The sequence below is a fragment of the Lissotriton helveticus genome, chromosome 1_2 (assembly GCF_964261635.1).
Source record: "Lissotriton helveticus chromosome 1_2, aLisHel1.1, whole genome shotgun sequence".
In the NCBI taxonomy this organism is placed as follows: domain Eukaryota; kingdom Metazoa; phylum Chordata; class Amphibia; order Caudata; family Salamandridae; genus Lissotriton; species Lissotriton helveticus.
The window spans coordinates 139,060,724-139,075,966 of record NC_136058.1 but is presented as its reverse complement, the minus strand read 5'-3'; positions in this window follow the sequence as shown (position 1 = coordinate 139,075,966).

The following is a 15,243-nucleotide window of genomic DNA, read 5'->3' as shown; positions in this document are numbered from 1 at the left end:
TTAATTGTTGTTTTGAACCACTTGATAACCAAGATGTAGATCTTACGATAGAAGAGGACTATATCTGGGATATCCCTCAGCTTTCCTTAATACCTATTAAAAAGTGGTCTGAGGCTGCACTAAAAAAGTCCTATGTGTAGAGTATGGGTTGCGGGCCACTAACGGAAGAACGGGCTCGGATAAACAGGGTGCCCCTACTTTTACCAATGGCACTTCCCATAGTCGCATCGACTATATTTTGATTAATAAAGAGAACTGGGCTAGCGTTGATGATATGTGGATTGAGCCAAGGGTTGAAAGTGACCACGACCCATTAATTTTGACATTTAAATTGTTTGACCTATCGAAAGGAAATGAACTGAGAGAAAATGTTCAAGTAACTCTCTCAAATGATAACAGACGTATCAGATGGTCAAATTGTGCAACTAATGAGGAAAGCATAACAGCTATGAGGGACCTAACAACTCAGGCCATTAGAGAATTAAGGAAAAAATCCACTATGGACACTCCGACATCTCAAATAACTATGATCCATGATGAGTTTTTTAATAAATTGAAATTTTTTTTGTAACAAAAGTTACTAAAAAGCAGTGTAGGCCAATAAGGAAGGAAGATCAGTAGTACGATAAATCCTGTAGGGTTGCCTATAGGGCCCTATCCGATGCAGTAAAAACAAAAGATAAAAACAAGATAAGGGACGCCCGAGTCGCGTATAAAAAAATGCAAACTAGAGCAAAGGGGGACTGGGAGGAAGGCTACTGGAGGGATCTCCTAAAAGCTAGCAAAGAAAGGTCTATGACCTCCTTCTGGAACATTGTTAAATGGGGAAGGGGGGCCAAAAGAGGTGAACCCATGAATCACGTGTCACCAGAAGCATGGGTTTCCCATTATTCGACCCAGTTTGCTGCTGTGGATAGAGATGAAGAAGAGTGTGTGGCTCCTGTAAACACCACTATGAGCCACCTACTCTTTACTAAAGCTGACGTCCTAAAAACATTAAATAATATACCCAGAGCTAGAGCTCCAGGATTGGATTCTGTCCCTGCAGACTTGTTTATACATGATAAAGACCTATGGGCTACCTATATCCAGCTGCTAGCCAATGGTATCGCGAAGGGCTCGCCCATTCCTGAGACTTGGAAGGGAGCCGAGATAATCCCCATCTTTAAAAGGGGGGCATGCTCGGATCCAGGTAATTATAGGCCTATTAGCCTGATCGCATGTATACAAAAAGTATTGGCGAGGCTTTTACTGCAGCGTATCCATGGATGGATTGACGAACAGGACATATTGTCACCGTTGCAAGCAGGTTTTCGTAGCCACACTAGCACTATTGATCAAGATTTTAGATTTGTTTTAATATATTGGTGCGTTGTTCTTCTTGGGGGGGGATGCTTTTTGCAGCTTTTGTTGATTTAAAATCTGCATTTGAATTAGTCCCCCGCCCCAAGTTGTGGAACACCCTACAAGAACAGGGTATTCCAAATGAAAATTTGTCCTTATTAATTAGAATGCATGAGAATAATTTTGCGCAAGTTCGCTGGAATCAGCAGGGCAGTGTTACCGATAAATTTCCTATTGAAAAGGGAGTACGCCAAGGATGCGTTTTAGCTCCAACGCTCTTCTCGCTATACATCGACAGGGTGATCAGGTACTTCGAACAACAACCTACAGATGCCCCAAAGTTGGCAGGAAGACTGATCCCCCTGTTGATGTTTGCGGATGATACCCTGCTGATATCTAAGACTCAACAGGGACTCCAGAGGGCAATTGGAGTTTTTGAATCGTTTTGTGCAGACCATGGTCTTGTCATTAATACAAGTAAAACACAATTTATGGTCTTGCACAAACGAAGACACATTAGAGGGAAGGCTATTATGGACGGGGTCCAACTTGAACAGACCCAGGTCTTTAAGTACCTCGGTATTACCCTGACTTATAACCTAGACTGGAAACAACACACTAACGAGCTGGCCACAAGGCATGCTCAATTGACAGGAGCCCTTATCAAGGAATTATTTTCCTCACATTCTAAACCTATTAGTCCGGTTTTAAAAATGTATAACGCAAAGGTTGGAGCGGCGGTTCTATATGGGGCAGAACTCTGGGGGCCTAGTAATCTTACAAAGCTGACAGTAGCACAAAATAAATTTCTCCGCAACATTACTGGCTTACCAATGTCAACCCCTTTGCTACCTCTAAATTATGATCTGGGATTCCACAGCTTCGAGGATATGGCCAGGTATAGATCAGTTGCCTACTGGAGGAGGTTATGGGTAACCCCAGAACTCTCTCAGTACGCACAAGGCTTCCTCGAGGTTAGAACCCAGGACACAAGACACAAAATAGTATGGATGAGAGAGGTAAAAACTATCTATAGGGCTATGGGATTATCTCAATTGTGGGATGACCCTGTAAGTAATGTTTTCCCACCCAAAAAAATACTTTGAGATTTGTATTGGAGCATGATCGAGACTAAGTGCTTTGGAAGTCGTATTGATCGATCTTATACTAATGACTTCCTAGAACTCAAGCATGCACCGGCCCTAGAATCTTACTGGGATTGGATTACCATCCCAGGTGACCGGAAGAGGTACCACCAATTGAGGGTGGGGACACTACCATTAAATGCCCTAACTGAAAAATGGTATAAGAACCAAACTTCAAGGTGCCCCTTTTGCCCTGATCACATGGAAAATATTGGACATGTGTTGTTTGCTTGTCCCGAATATAGTGCCCCCAGACGATCATGGCTAAAACCGATTTGTGCCCAGTTGGGCTTAAAATCAGCAAACGAGGCTGCTAGGATCTTAAGAACTGACACCTCCCAGCCTGTTGTTATAGCCATGTCGAAATTCCTCCACTGGATGTGGATAATTCGGGCACATAAAATGAGCCTGGAGTAACCTTAGGAATAGCCATCATAACCTGCTATTCAAATTTGCACATTGTATTTAGTAAGTGACAAATTATGAATACTGCATAAGTAACTGATATATTTTGTATTGATGAATTTTGCTTTTATAACTGTTTTTATAATTGTTTTAATATTATATATTTAAAATATGTAAATATGTAAATAGGATGAGTTAGGTTGATATATTCTCTTTTAGATTAGATTGAAATGATTCATTGTGGATATTGTATTTTAGTGGGGAGTGGGTGGCAACAAAAACAACTTTTAATTATAAAATGTCTTTTTATGATTGAAAAATATCGAATAAAGACTAACTTGAATTTGAATTTGACAACCAGGTAATATAGTTAAACAATAAAGAATTTACATTCAAATTAAGTAAAACTAAACGAGTATAGTTTTGCTAAACAATAAAATTAATATACTCCATAAATAACAAGCATAAGATTGTATTAAAACAAATGTAATTAAAATAAGGGGTTTAAGTACAAAAAGATTAAAAAGAAAGCACAATATTGCAGTGAGAGGATATAATGAATGCAAACAATGCAGTCGAAGGGATGCTTCAAAAAGGCTATATATGGCTATGGCACAGCCGGATCTTTGACTCACTGACCACTGCTCCTGTAGTAAGGTTGTTAAAGAACAATTACAAAGGTTTTCCATTTTTGGACATTTAAGGATGATCTCTAAAGCACTCACTCCTCATTTGAAAATGGTGTTGGGAAACACTGCAATCATAGGGACTGCTCTGCACTTCTGAGAACCTCACAGGACATCAGAGAATTTTATTAAGACAACAGGACTCTGTCTCTATCTGAATTTACAGGACCCTTCAGAACCACACTTTAAGGTCTTCAGTACAGGATCCTCAATAATTAGACCATTTAGTTCAGTGTTCACTTTCGTCAGCTGGTCCCTTTGGGTGAAGGATATTTTCAGTTTCAATGTACTGTGTGGGATTTGGTGATTACACAGACTAATACATCCACTATAGAAATATGTTTTTTCGTCCTGATGATCACTGGTTAGAAGTCCAATAAATCTATTTAGTTAGAATTCTTTTGGCAACAGGGGTAACAATAAACATATGCTTTTCAGCAATTAGAGGACCCATAAGATAATGTGTACAAACAAGCACACTGCTCTTAGAAACAGACACTTATCAGCAGATCGTTTTCCATGAGATACAGATCCAATTATTCCCAGCCAAGTGGACTAGCTTCCTGAGTTCTGAAAAAGAATAGTCCTGGACAAAGATGATTCACTGTAATTATAGGAACACTTTTATACTGTTCTCCTGGAAAGTAGTCAAAGCCTTATTACAACATGCAGTTGAACGTTTCCAAGGATCCTTATTCCCACTTTTACTCCCAATGTTCTGCCTAAAATATTAGATGATACACCAAAGCTCTGATGCATAGGAGCTCTCCAGTCAATCCTCATTAATAAGGTCAGCATGGTCCACTTCAAAGGAACTTAAGCATCTGCTGCCCATACTTTCTCAAGCAACTCTGCAGACCTCAGGAGATGATTGGTATTTTCTGGACATTCTCTTAAAGTGACCAGGTGTGCCTTGATATAGTGACTACAAAAGGTTCCTACAGTATTCTCAGGTCATCCCCTTTCCATCCTCTGAAGTGCAAAAAGAGATGCACATCCTTCCCATATGTCTTTGCTGGAACATAATCCTAAAGGATGGTAATTGAAATTAGCTCTTTGGAAAAGTGTGAAGCAGGTGCCATTGAAGACGTAAAGTCATATTTTTGCAAGTAAAAAAAAGAAACATGCAAAAATGGTAGTGTTCTTCTGCCTCAAATCCAATGGATCTTCAGCTCCTTGGCCTTGTGTGTTTATGTCCCATATAGTGTAAGTCTTTCCTGAGAGTCTCATAACAACACCACATCAAACTATTTATGCCCTAATAATTTAGTTTCATTACAGCATTTGACAACTGATAATTGAGACCAAATACACTTAAAGAGCACAAGGTTTTACTTTTGCAGCATTCTTGTGTTAATTAGTGGGATGCATTGCAGTTCCCTCTTGCCTCGTAACTCCATCTCACAGGGTAGAAGAAGAGCTCCATGACCCTTGATTACACACAGCTTTGGTTGACTAATTACTCTTCTTAGTGAGTAATGAAGGTAGAGATGAGATTGTATAATGGCCAATGATCTACTTTAATTTCCTGTCCCTTTAATGTTGCACTGCATGTGACAAAATTAGCTTTCTAGACATTTGTCTAGTGTTTTGAAGCTATGCACCCCTCCTCAGAAGACTGAACTCTAAGGGTGAGCTAATGAAGCTTAGCACTGTCTAACTTTTGGTCAATGCACACTTTGTTGTACTGTGGTTGCGGAAGATCTCATATCCTCTTTGAAACAAATAAATCTCACAAATTCTAGAAATCCAATGAGAATCCCTTAGTAATTGTTTCTTACTTGAAGCTTGAAGAAACAATTAGAAGAATGTCTATGATTTCTTATATGTGCTTTTTTATGCCATGATGTATAGAAGATACCTATTCTGAATATATTATGTGATTTTCAAGACAACATGGTTTCCAAGGATATACTATCATAGCCTTGAAAAAACCGATGAGCTGCAAAACAGGGGCCTGCTGTAACATTTGCTGTAAATGAAAAGTATTGGAATAATAGCACCTAGTATACCTAAAAATACCCATCAAAATCCTTGTTTCACTCTTTTCAAATAAACTGCATCAACTAATTCACCTACATGATAAACTCAAGGAAACACCAAAGCAAGATAACAAGATCCAATCCAATGGCAAATTAAAATATGCTCTTTCACCTCACACATAATAAAGTCCGCATAAAACAGGCTCTCCACCACCCAAATATTCACCACTTATAACATAACTTTCACACTCACTCTTTCCAACAGTACCTACTGGTGAACCTTCACCTTTGCCTTAAGCTCAGGTGTGCAACTAATAACGTAGGACAGGCCTGATTGCTTGCTTAAAACCACGGTGCCCTAATGCTAGAAGTGGCCAGATTACGCTCATCTTGTAGTGTAGTTCCTATTATCCCAATAGGCTCTGCGCATTGGAATAATATCTTCAATAGTATAGACCTAGGGCAGAGGTTAACTAGGTCTTCTACTGACGATATTAGACTTAAAGTTTTTGGTTTTGCCAGCTAGCTCAGAGTTCACTAGAAACTTTCTCGAATAGACAAGGAGGAGTTTAACTTCCCTGGATAGACAAGAAGGGATTTAGTTTCTGACAACCATAGAACATGACAACTTTGCTCTCCCCCAATCAAGAGTGTATCTCTAGAGTCGTGTGAAAACAAAAGACAACTTATTTTGCTCAGTCAGTACGTGCATTCTTAGTTTCACCAGTTTGTAGAGAAAAGGAAGAGACGGGCGTGTTCAATAAAAGACGGTATTTATTGATCAGTCTCTTTTCTCGTACAAGAGAAATGAATCGATATTATTGCGATACTTATGGTTAAGTAAAGTGCATACAATAAAAGCAGAAGTATAAAATAATACTGCAGAAGCATTGATATGGTTTCTAAGCCATATGATATTTAAAATCGATAAAATAGATATATACATATATACATTGACTAATCGTACTCAACTGGTGCTTCTAACCACGCCTACCCCAGTGTACCTGACCTAAGCCTAATACGTGGGCGGGAGTAGATAAGTAGCAGTTTAAGTTAAGTTTGTTTTGCCAAGTGACTGACTCAAGAATTCTCTGCAAGGGGTTGTTCAGTTCTGTACCTGAGATCTAGAATGGTTGAGGGCTGGTATCTCTCGTCTCTGGTCTTGATATTCCAGCTGCCTGCGAGGGCTGCTTGGAAGCGCCGGAGCTGGATTTCTCGGCAGGAGAAAACAGCGTCTCGTTCTCAGCGCGTCAGGAAGGCGGGGCAGCGCGTGTGGGCTTCGCTCTCAGCTGGGCTCCTCAGCACGTCTCGCTGCTCCGATCTCGTCACCACCGCGTGTGTTTGCTTAAGGCAATGTCGGTAATATTTATACCTGTAAGGTGTCGTGATTGACGTAAGGATGGACATGGATACGTCAATAAGGATGTCATACGAACGGGCTTGTTCGCACATTCTTTTGCTGAAGTTCTCGGTGAAATCAAAACAATGGCTGCAGGGATTTTCCCAGGTTGTCATAGGTTTGATTTGTTTTGAGAACTCCGTATGCCTTATCAGGGGCTGGAGGAATAGTGCTTGTCTAATTAGATGGCATGCGTTATTACCTAATCAGATAACACGTTTCTGTGCCGTGGTGTGGCTTAATCAGATAACGTTTTTTTGCACCGTGGGTCGGCTGCTAGTTAAGTATTAACCAGAACAGGGTCAGGAATAGGGGAATCGATACAGAACCTATAGGAATACATCACACCCACTCCACGCTGACTATGTCCATATTTACAAGATCTAGGCATAGTAAATATACTAGTAGAGCATGTGTATACCGTACCACCCCAAAATACATCTATATGCATTTTGAAACATGAAATATACGAAAAGATATATATATACATTATATGCACTCAAGCAGTATATTAATGCTAAATAAATCACGCATATTCACACATCATTATTAATAAAATATGAAAATTACACATGAAATGGCTCTTAACACAGAAAAAAAAATGCGAGACCATTTCATCACAAAATAAAATATTTATGAACAGGCCAGAGGGCAGCTAATGACTCTAAAGTTCCTAAAATAGAAATATAGTTTTCTAAGAATAGTTTCTACTTTAAGCAGAAGATAAGTGTCCCGAAAAATTGTAAAATATTTTTGGGGCCGCTGAAAAATAATGTTCCGCTGTCCGTAAACTGGAGAAAATTGTTCATAATACTTTATTATCAAAGTTGAAGGCCAAATTCAGGGTGTTGGGAACGCCTTGTGCTAGCTTGTTCAAAAGTCATTATTTCTGCTCTGGTGAGAACATCATATCATTTAGACTCTCGAAAAAGCTGTCAGCAGCTTCCTGTGAAAGTTCCATTAACTCGGAAAAAGATGTTACCATGCATTCATGAGCATGATTGCCTTCATTGATGTTTGGATCAGCATAGCTGACAGAAGGTCGTACCTGATCGATGCTGCTTTCATCTTGAACCTCACTACCCCTTAATCGTAGTGGTGAAGTCTCCACGAATGCCGTCATCAGGATTGGTAGCCGCTGGGGACAGCACAATGCATGAGCCGTAACCGGACCCAACAAAGTTTCTGCATCCATTGGCGCATCCGATTGTAGCGTCAGACAGGTGTCCAACACGCATTCTTCTCCGCATAGCAAGCACCTTAATACAGGTAAAACACAGCTTTGCCACATAGGTCTAAATGAAAGAAACCAAGTCATGTTCAGGTCTCTAAGCCGGGACAGTCCAAGGATTTTAGATATCCGGTCCCGGTATCCAATGGCTAGGATTGTTTCTTCCCTTGTCGCAGGTGTTTTGTCTGTGACACGGTTTGCCATAGCGAAATAACAGGATCAAAAATAGGATTCCTGCCACTAGTCCCAAAAGGAGAGGAAGTCCACCAAAGACGGAATGAACAAAGTCTGGAAAAATACCCAGAATGGCTTTAAATGGTGTTAGAGCCCCTGAAAACACTGTCTTAAATACATTTGAGACTCCACTGGTATCAGAAATATTTAAGATTTTGTTCAGGATTTCTGCGAAATGTATGGGGGAATTAGTCGATAACAATGAATGAATCTCTGCCGTTGTCCTTGCAACTTGGAGATCATACGTTTCTTTTGATGACGTGAGCCTGGTCGGCGTCTGAAGGAGCACAGTTTTCATTCTGCTTAAAGTATCAACTCTAATGGAAGAAATTTTCAAATTCGGCCATAACCTTGCCTCCCTGTCTGGCATTGCGCTGGGGAACAATACTCGTTCACAGCACATGACCTTCGCAGTCGTAGTTATGAGATAAGCTATTCCGGTCACCAAGCTACAACATCTGCGGTCTACAATTATAATGTAACTCCCGTTCGATAGTCTCCTAAAGAATGGTTCTATTTGTGTCGCAGGTGTGCCTAGCTGGTGACATGAAAGGTTATTTGAGGACCCTTCACAGGCTCCGTGTAAACTAATACCATTACACAGAAGTGTACCGCTTAGAGACATGGCACAATTATCGCCACTAAGAAACACTTTCCGGCCTTTATTACTGACACATGCATGTGAATAGGGCAAGTTCTATGTTGACTTAATGTACCCTTTACCCAATTTTTCGTACATGCCAGCCTGTATATATTTTTGGCAGTATTGAAACCTGAAAGTAGATATTGGAATATTAATTATTCCATGTATTATCCACTCACTGACAGGTCGTTCTGACATTGTCAATGGTAATCTCTCGAGTTTCTCAATGCTCAGGATTGTATAATCAGCACCCTTCTGTGCCATACTGATTTGTTTATCAGTAAGGTTAAAGATATTGAACAGTGACGTTGTGTTGATTAAACGCCAAGGCACATAGCCTGAACGCAGATTTTGTAACGTCCAGCCAAGTTGTACAATAGAACGCAATTGGAACTGACCGTGTTGTAATAACAGTAAGTCTTGCGATATTATGTCGATTGCTGAAGACACAATGCTGTCCAAAGAGTATATTCTGGAGGACAGAGTCATTAACCCATTGTCCACCACAGAAAGTGATTTTTCCAAATTAATACGGTCAATTTCCCGTATTTTCTCTGATGTTTCAATTTGAGTTATTTTCCAGGCTTCGTTATAAGCTGCATATACAGAGGCTGCTATGAAGCGTTTTTGACGCTGTTTGCGTGGTCCCATAATGAAATCACGCAAGTCAGCACCATCAGTAAGTAAAGTTAGGTGTTGCTTAATTTCAGACAGTGTGGATGTTTGTAGCCATTGAAGGCAGAGTTTGCCCACACTGTACGTGGTAATTATCCCTGGGTGTTGTCTTTGGGAATATCTAGGGTCTGGCCTGGTCAATTTGAACCCCTGGATTTTGTTCAGGAATCTGTCTTGACAGTTATTAGTATCTGTGGGCCAGGTCAACCACTTTTTCCAATCTGGATGTGTTCTGTTTTGGCTTAATATATGGTTTACGTCTATCTCCTCATCTGTAGAGCTATTACTGTTCATTGTTGGCTTTGGAATAGACGGTTTGTTTAACTCTTTGATTTTGGCTAGGCCAAGACAGGTAGTTTGTTGAATAGTGTCATTCAAAAATATCATTTGTTCTGGGATCATGCAGGCTCTAAACAATGATTCTATACCTTGTACTTGCCATTCCTTTGTACCCCAAACACTTTTTACCTCAACATTTTTGTCCCAGTAATCAAAACCAAATGCACTCATTTGTTCAAAAAACGAGTCTGAATATATCAATTTAGTGTTTGTAAGCATGGTCTTCGTACCTGTCTTATTTGATAATTTGAAATAAAATGTTTCTGCATTACTTGTGTTGAACCCTGAAAAATATGAATATTTGTCATAAAAAGTTCTTGAGCTACCTTTTGGAGGGGTTGCACATTGTTCCCATTGATTATAATTTAAAACATTTCTAGGTTGTGCAGATTTATGCAGATAATGATTACTATAGTGATTATAGCAGAACATTTTATCATAATTAGACGAACCTTGCAAATAATCATGTTTTGTAAATTTAGCAGACATCACTAGGTCAGACATCATATTATTAATGCTTTCAACGTCCCAATCATCAGCAACTGAGCTTGGTTTTACAAAGTCACTCAATGAGATCTTGATTTGATGTAGATACTTCAGGATTTCAACCGGACCATAGATTTCATAATCAGTATTGTCCCATGCTACCCCACCGGGTATAGGATTGGCTGTGAAGTTGACTGAAGAAAGTTCCCTTTTCTCGATGTGTGAAGACGTGTGTGGTTTGAGGACCAAGTTGATTTTCTGGCTTGCTGTGTCCATTTTAGCATATTTTCCCTCAATGAAGTGTCCCAAACATAGTACCATGATGAGCCAAAGTATGAGGATAGGTGCACCTAAGGCCACCCAGAATTCAATCCATGGAGAAATCAGATAGGTTTCTTTCAGATGTTGAAAAAGTTCCTTAGCTTTATTTTTAAAGGTTTTTGTTGATTTTTGTTCCTTTGATTCACTCAGGTTTTCAGATGAATCGCTGAAGTTGATGAAGTAACCGGATGCCGTTCTGTCTATTGTTCCAATAGTTTCAGGATTGATATTTGCTTTATCCGTGTGTTTTGTTGCAGCAGCATAGTCATTTATTACTTCATTGTAGATTGGTGTGTCTCTGCTAAATGTTTTTATTTGGGTTTTTAGAGGTTTAAGTTCCATAGCATTGTTGCATAGTCCTTGTTGTTGTTCTTTTGGCATTTCAAATGTGAGTAGCCTCTTAGATTGAACCTCTTTGTTTGTAGCAAACCTTGGTGTTCTGCTACTTATCGGGAGTCCACTTGGCCTACTGTTTGTTATCGGCCACATGATTGTGGTTTAACCAGGTCGATGGATACAACTCGGTTCTCCTTTTTACCAGCAAGGGGCGGTAGTACTACTGATCTTGTCCCGTTGACAGACAAGGCCCAAATTCCTTCTTTACCGCGATCTTTTCTCTGACTAGATCCCCGACTTTTGGAATCCAGACAGGTCTTGCTGGGACAGGTGGTTTTTCTTCAGTGGTCGTTGGCTGTTGTTTCAACTTTATGTTGCTCAGGTCTTTCCTTGTTTCGTTTAAGTCCTGTAAAATAGTCAAACGATCTTTGATATCAAAGCTTTTTTCTTTAACCACTGAAGTCTGACTGTCAAGATCTAAGACCATCATTCTAGTTCCAAACAATAGTTCGTACGGACTGAATCCCCTCAGAGAATTTCTTGGCAGGTTATTTAGACTACGTTGGACACTTATTAGATGTTTGACCCACCCAGCACCCGTACCTAATACCTTCGCTGTTATAGATTGCTTTATGCCCTTGGTTTTTTCTTTCCACCATCCCGTATCCCTCAGGAAGGAAGTGAGAAGAGTCCCGCTATGCTATGCTCATCTGGCCTTGCTTCCCCATAAGCTTGAAGGCTAAAGGGAATACATTAGTCAAAACGTAGCATGCTCCTAGCGTATATGCCATTATAGACTCGCAAATCTTTTTATAACAGTCCAGACGTCAGCCGAGCGCTGGGGTCCTACATCATGAGTGTAAATTAGTCTTTATGTGTTAATATAACGCTTTTTTTGTGGTGGGTACTTTTATTCTTGTTGTGTTTCTGGAGCGAAGTGCCATGGTAATAGTCCTCCTCGCTCGCCACTGCGATCTCTATTGCAGTCTGGGCAGTTTTTTACATAAATCTGATGATGCAGGCTCATGCCTGGCCACCAGTACACTGATTGTAATTCTTCCAGAGAATCCTTTTGTTTAAGGTGTCTGAGACCCTCACCCATATGTGCGTCAGCTATTAACAAGCCTCTCCTGTCCGTGTTTGGAATCACTCTATCCCCCACTCCAGGGATTCGAGCAAAAGGAACGGAGTTTGCATCGATTATGTATGTATAATTGAGTGGATAATTGATCGGTAGTGCTGAGCAGTCACCTTTTGATGACGTTTTCACCGCCAGCATAGTTTCACCGTCAATGTGTTTTACTGTACGCTTTTTCTTGACTACGGAAGCCGATTTAGTTGCTGCCGTTGTGGCTTTCTCAGCCAATGAATTCCCTGCAACGTGAACGCCATCACGCTGATGACTCACTGAATGTATCACGTGAGTTTTTGGTAGTTCTTTCTGTAAAAGAGCTACTTGTTCCCAAAGTACTTTTTGCTTTATTGTTGCACCTGTGTCATCTTTGTAACCGTTTTGAATCCATTTCTGTAAATCGTTATTGTATGATTTGACGCAGTAATACGAATCGCACACTATAAGTGTCGGGAATTCGCGATCGGCATTATCTAGCGCCATTTTTAACGCTATAATTTCAGTTTGTTGTTCTGAATTATTTTCCACTGAGTGTGTTTTTGTAAGTAGAGGTCTTAATTTACCTCCGCGCCACACTTCCTTTACAATTTCGCATGTTGCCTTGTAAGCCAGCTCTCCCCAAACTGAGGGTTGAGCATGCCCGTCTGTATGTATTACACAGGCATATTGTCGTAAAGGCAGAATGTCGATTGGCAGAGGGTATATTATTTCATATTCTAGATATTTTAATTCCTTTAATTCTGGATCAAAGTAGTATTTTACTCTGTCCGTTGTAATTGAATTCACCCATTGTATCCATTCTGGATTCAACGCTGTTGTTGGTAAATTACATGGGGTTGTTAATGCCTCAAAGGCTGACTCCGCTGTTCTGACTGTGATACGTCTACCGTCAGCGTTGTCTTTTTCTCTTGCTATAGCCGTTTGAACTGCATGAACAATGTTTTCTTTAATACTGAACTTCTTTTCAGCTTCTGTGTACAAGTGTGATTTGTATGCAATTGGTACCTTTTCTCCCTCATTAGAGGTCAGGTATGTGAATCCGCATCTTCCTGGGATGACTCGAATCACAAGATTACGTGTGTTATCACGTGTTTCTAATTTTGTTTTAATTAGCATGTCTGTTTGTAAAGATCTCAAAATTTCTGTGTGTTTTTGAGTCCAATTGATTCTTTTAAAATCTGGTTTTATTAGATCATAAAGGGGTTTTACCCTTTCTGCGTAATTTGCAATGTATGTTCTTCCGAAGTTTAGGAAGCCTAGAATTGATTGTAAGTTTTTTAGTGTTCTAGGAGCTTGGAGTACAGCACATTTCTCTAGGAAATTGTCAGCCAGGCTTTTGCCTTCACTTGATAATTCATATCCTAAAAACAGGACTGTTAGATGGGCAATTCTTGATTTTTTAAAGTTGAATTTGTAACCCTCTGCTGCGAACCCAAGTATTATGGTGTTCACTCTCTTCAAGTGAGTATCCAAGTCATCATCTGTTAGGTAAATGTCGTCGACATATGATAATGCCTAGTCATCGTATGTTTGTAGTAATTCTGTTACTCTCTTTGAGAATAATCCTGGGCTATTCTTGTGCCCCTGGGGTAAACGGCAGAAACTTTTTTGCGAGCCATTTACCGAGAATGCAGTCAAATATCTGCTCTCTTGTGCTATATTTTGACAAAAGAAGCCATTAGAGATGTCTAATGTTGTTTTGTATTTTTTGCGTACTATGTTGTTCATTAGTGCAGCACTATGTGAGTTTTGTACTGCAAAGGTTTTGCAACATGAGTTAAGGTGTCTGTAATCCAAAACTAGACGATATGAGTTATCTGGTTTGGAGACAGGAAACAAAGGATTGTTCATTTGTGAGGTGCAAGTTTCAATCACCCCCTGGTATTCAAGTTGATCTAGGATCTCTTTTACCTGTTTTTTAGCTTCTTGCTTAATTGGGTACTGCCTCTGTGCAGTAGGTTGTGATTTTAACTGGATTTTGTGAGGAGGAGAGTCCTCATCCCATCCTACATGATTTTTATATAAAGCAGGAGCTTGAGCTACTGCCCACTTTCTAGCAAGTGTATATTTTTTATGAATTGGAATATGATTTGAGAAGGCAGGCATAATTATTTCTTCGCCATGAGGGCACTCTCTGACAAACTCGGGTGGCCAGTCTCGTTCAGCTAGAAGGATGTCATAGCCCTGGGAGAGATTATCCCAAAAGAGACCCCTTATTTTTCTAGTCTTATCCCCCTCTATACGTAATGTTATTTCATATATTTTGTGAGGTTTGATAACTCTGGTGTCTGCAGTTTCCACTTGAATATATTCATTTGTGTCCACTGTCTCCAGATGATTCATAAGGACTTTGCGAGCTATGCTCACTTCTGCTGCGCTGTCTAGCATTGTCTGAGCCCATTCTCCGTTTTTCAGCTGTGTCCTCAGTATTCTCGGCATCTTTGACTACTTTAATACTGGCTACCTTCTTTTTTGGAAATTGTAACTTTTTATTTGGATGAGCAGGTTCCTTGTCTTTGGACTTGACGTGCTCTTCCCTGTGTTCTGATCGTCCTCTTCTTTCCGATTTCTGCGAGGAAGTCTGAAAAGATTGAGAGGGACGTGTATCAATATCTTGATATCTATCAGGTTTCTTTATATTATCCCTATTTCTAAGGTTGTATTTTTTCCCAGAGGGCTCACTTTGGGGAGACCTGCGTCCTTGGTTCGGAGATCTTTCTCTCCGCCGAGGAGACCTTCCTCTGGACTGGAATCTTTTTTCTTTAGGATTGGATTGTTTGTTTCCATCCCAGCTCTTTTTTTGAGTGTTTAAATTATTTTTAATAAATATCTTTTCAGGACTTTCAATCAGTTGAGGTTTTACCGGTATTTCACCCAGACTATCC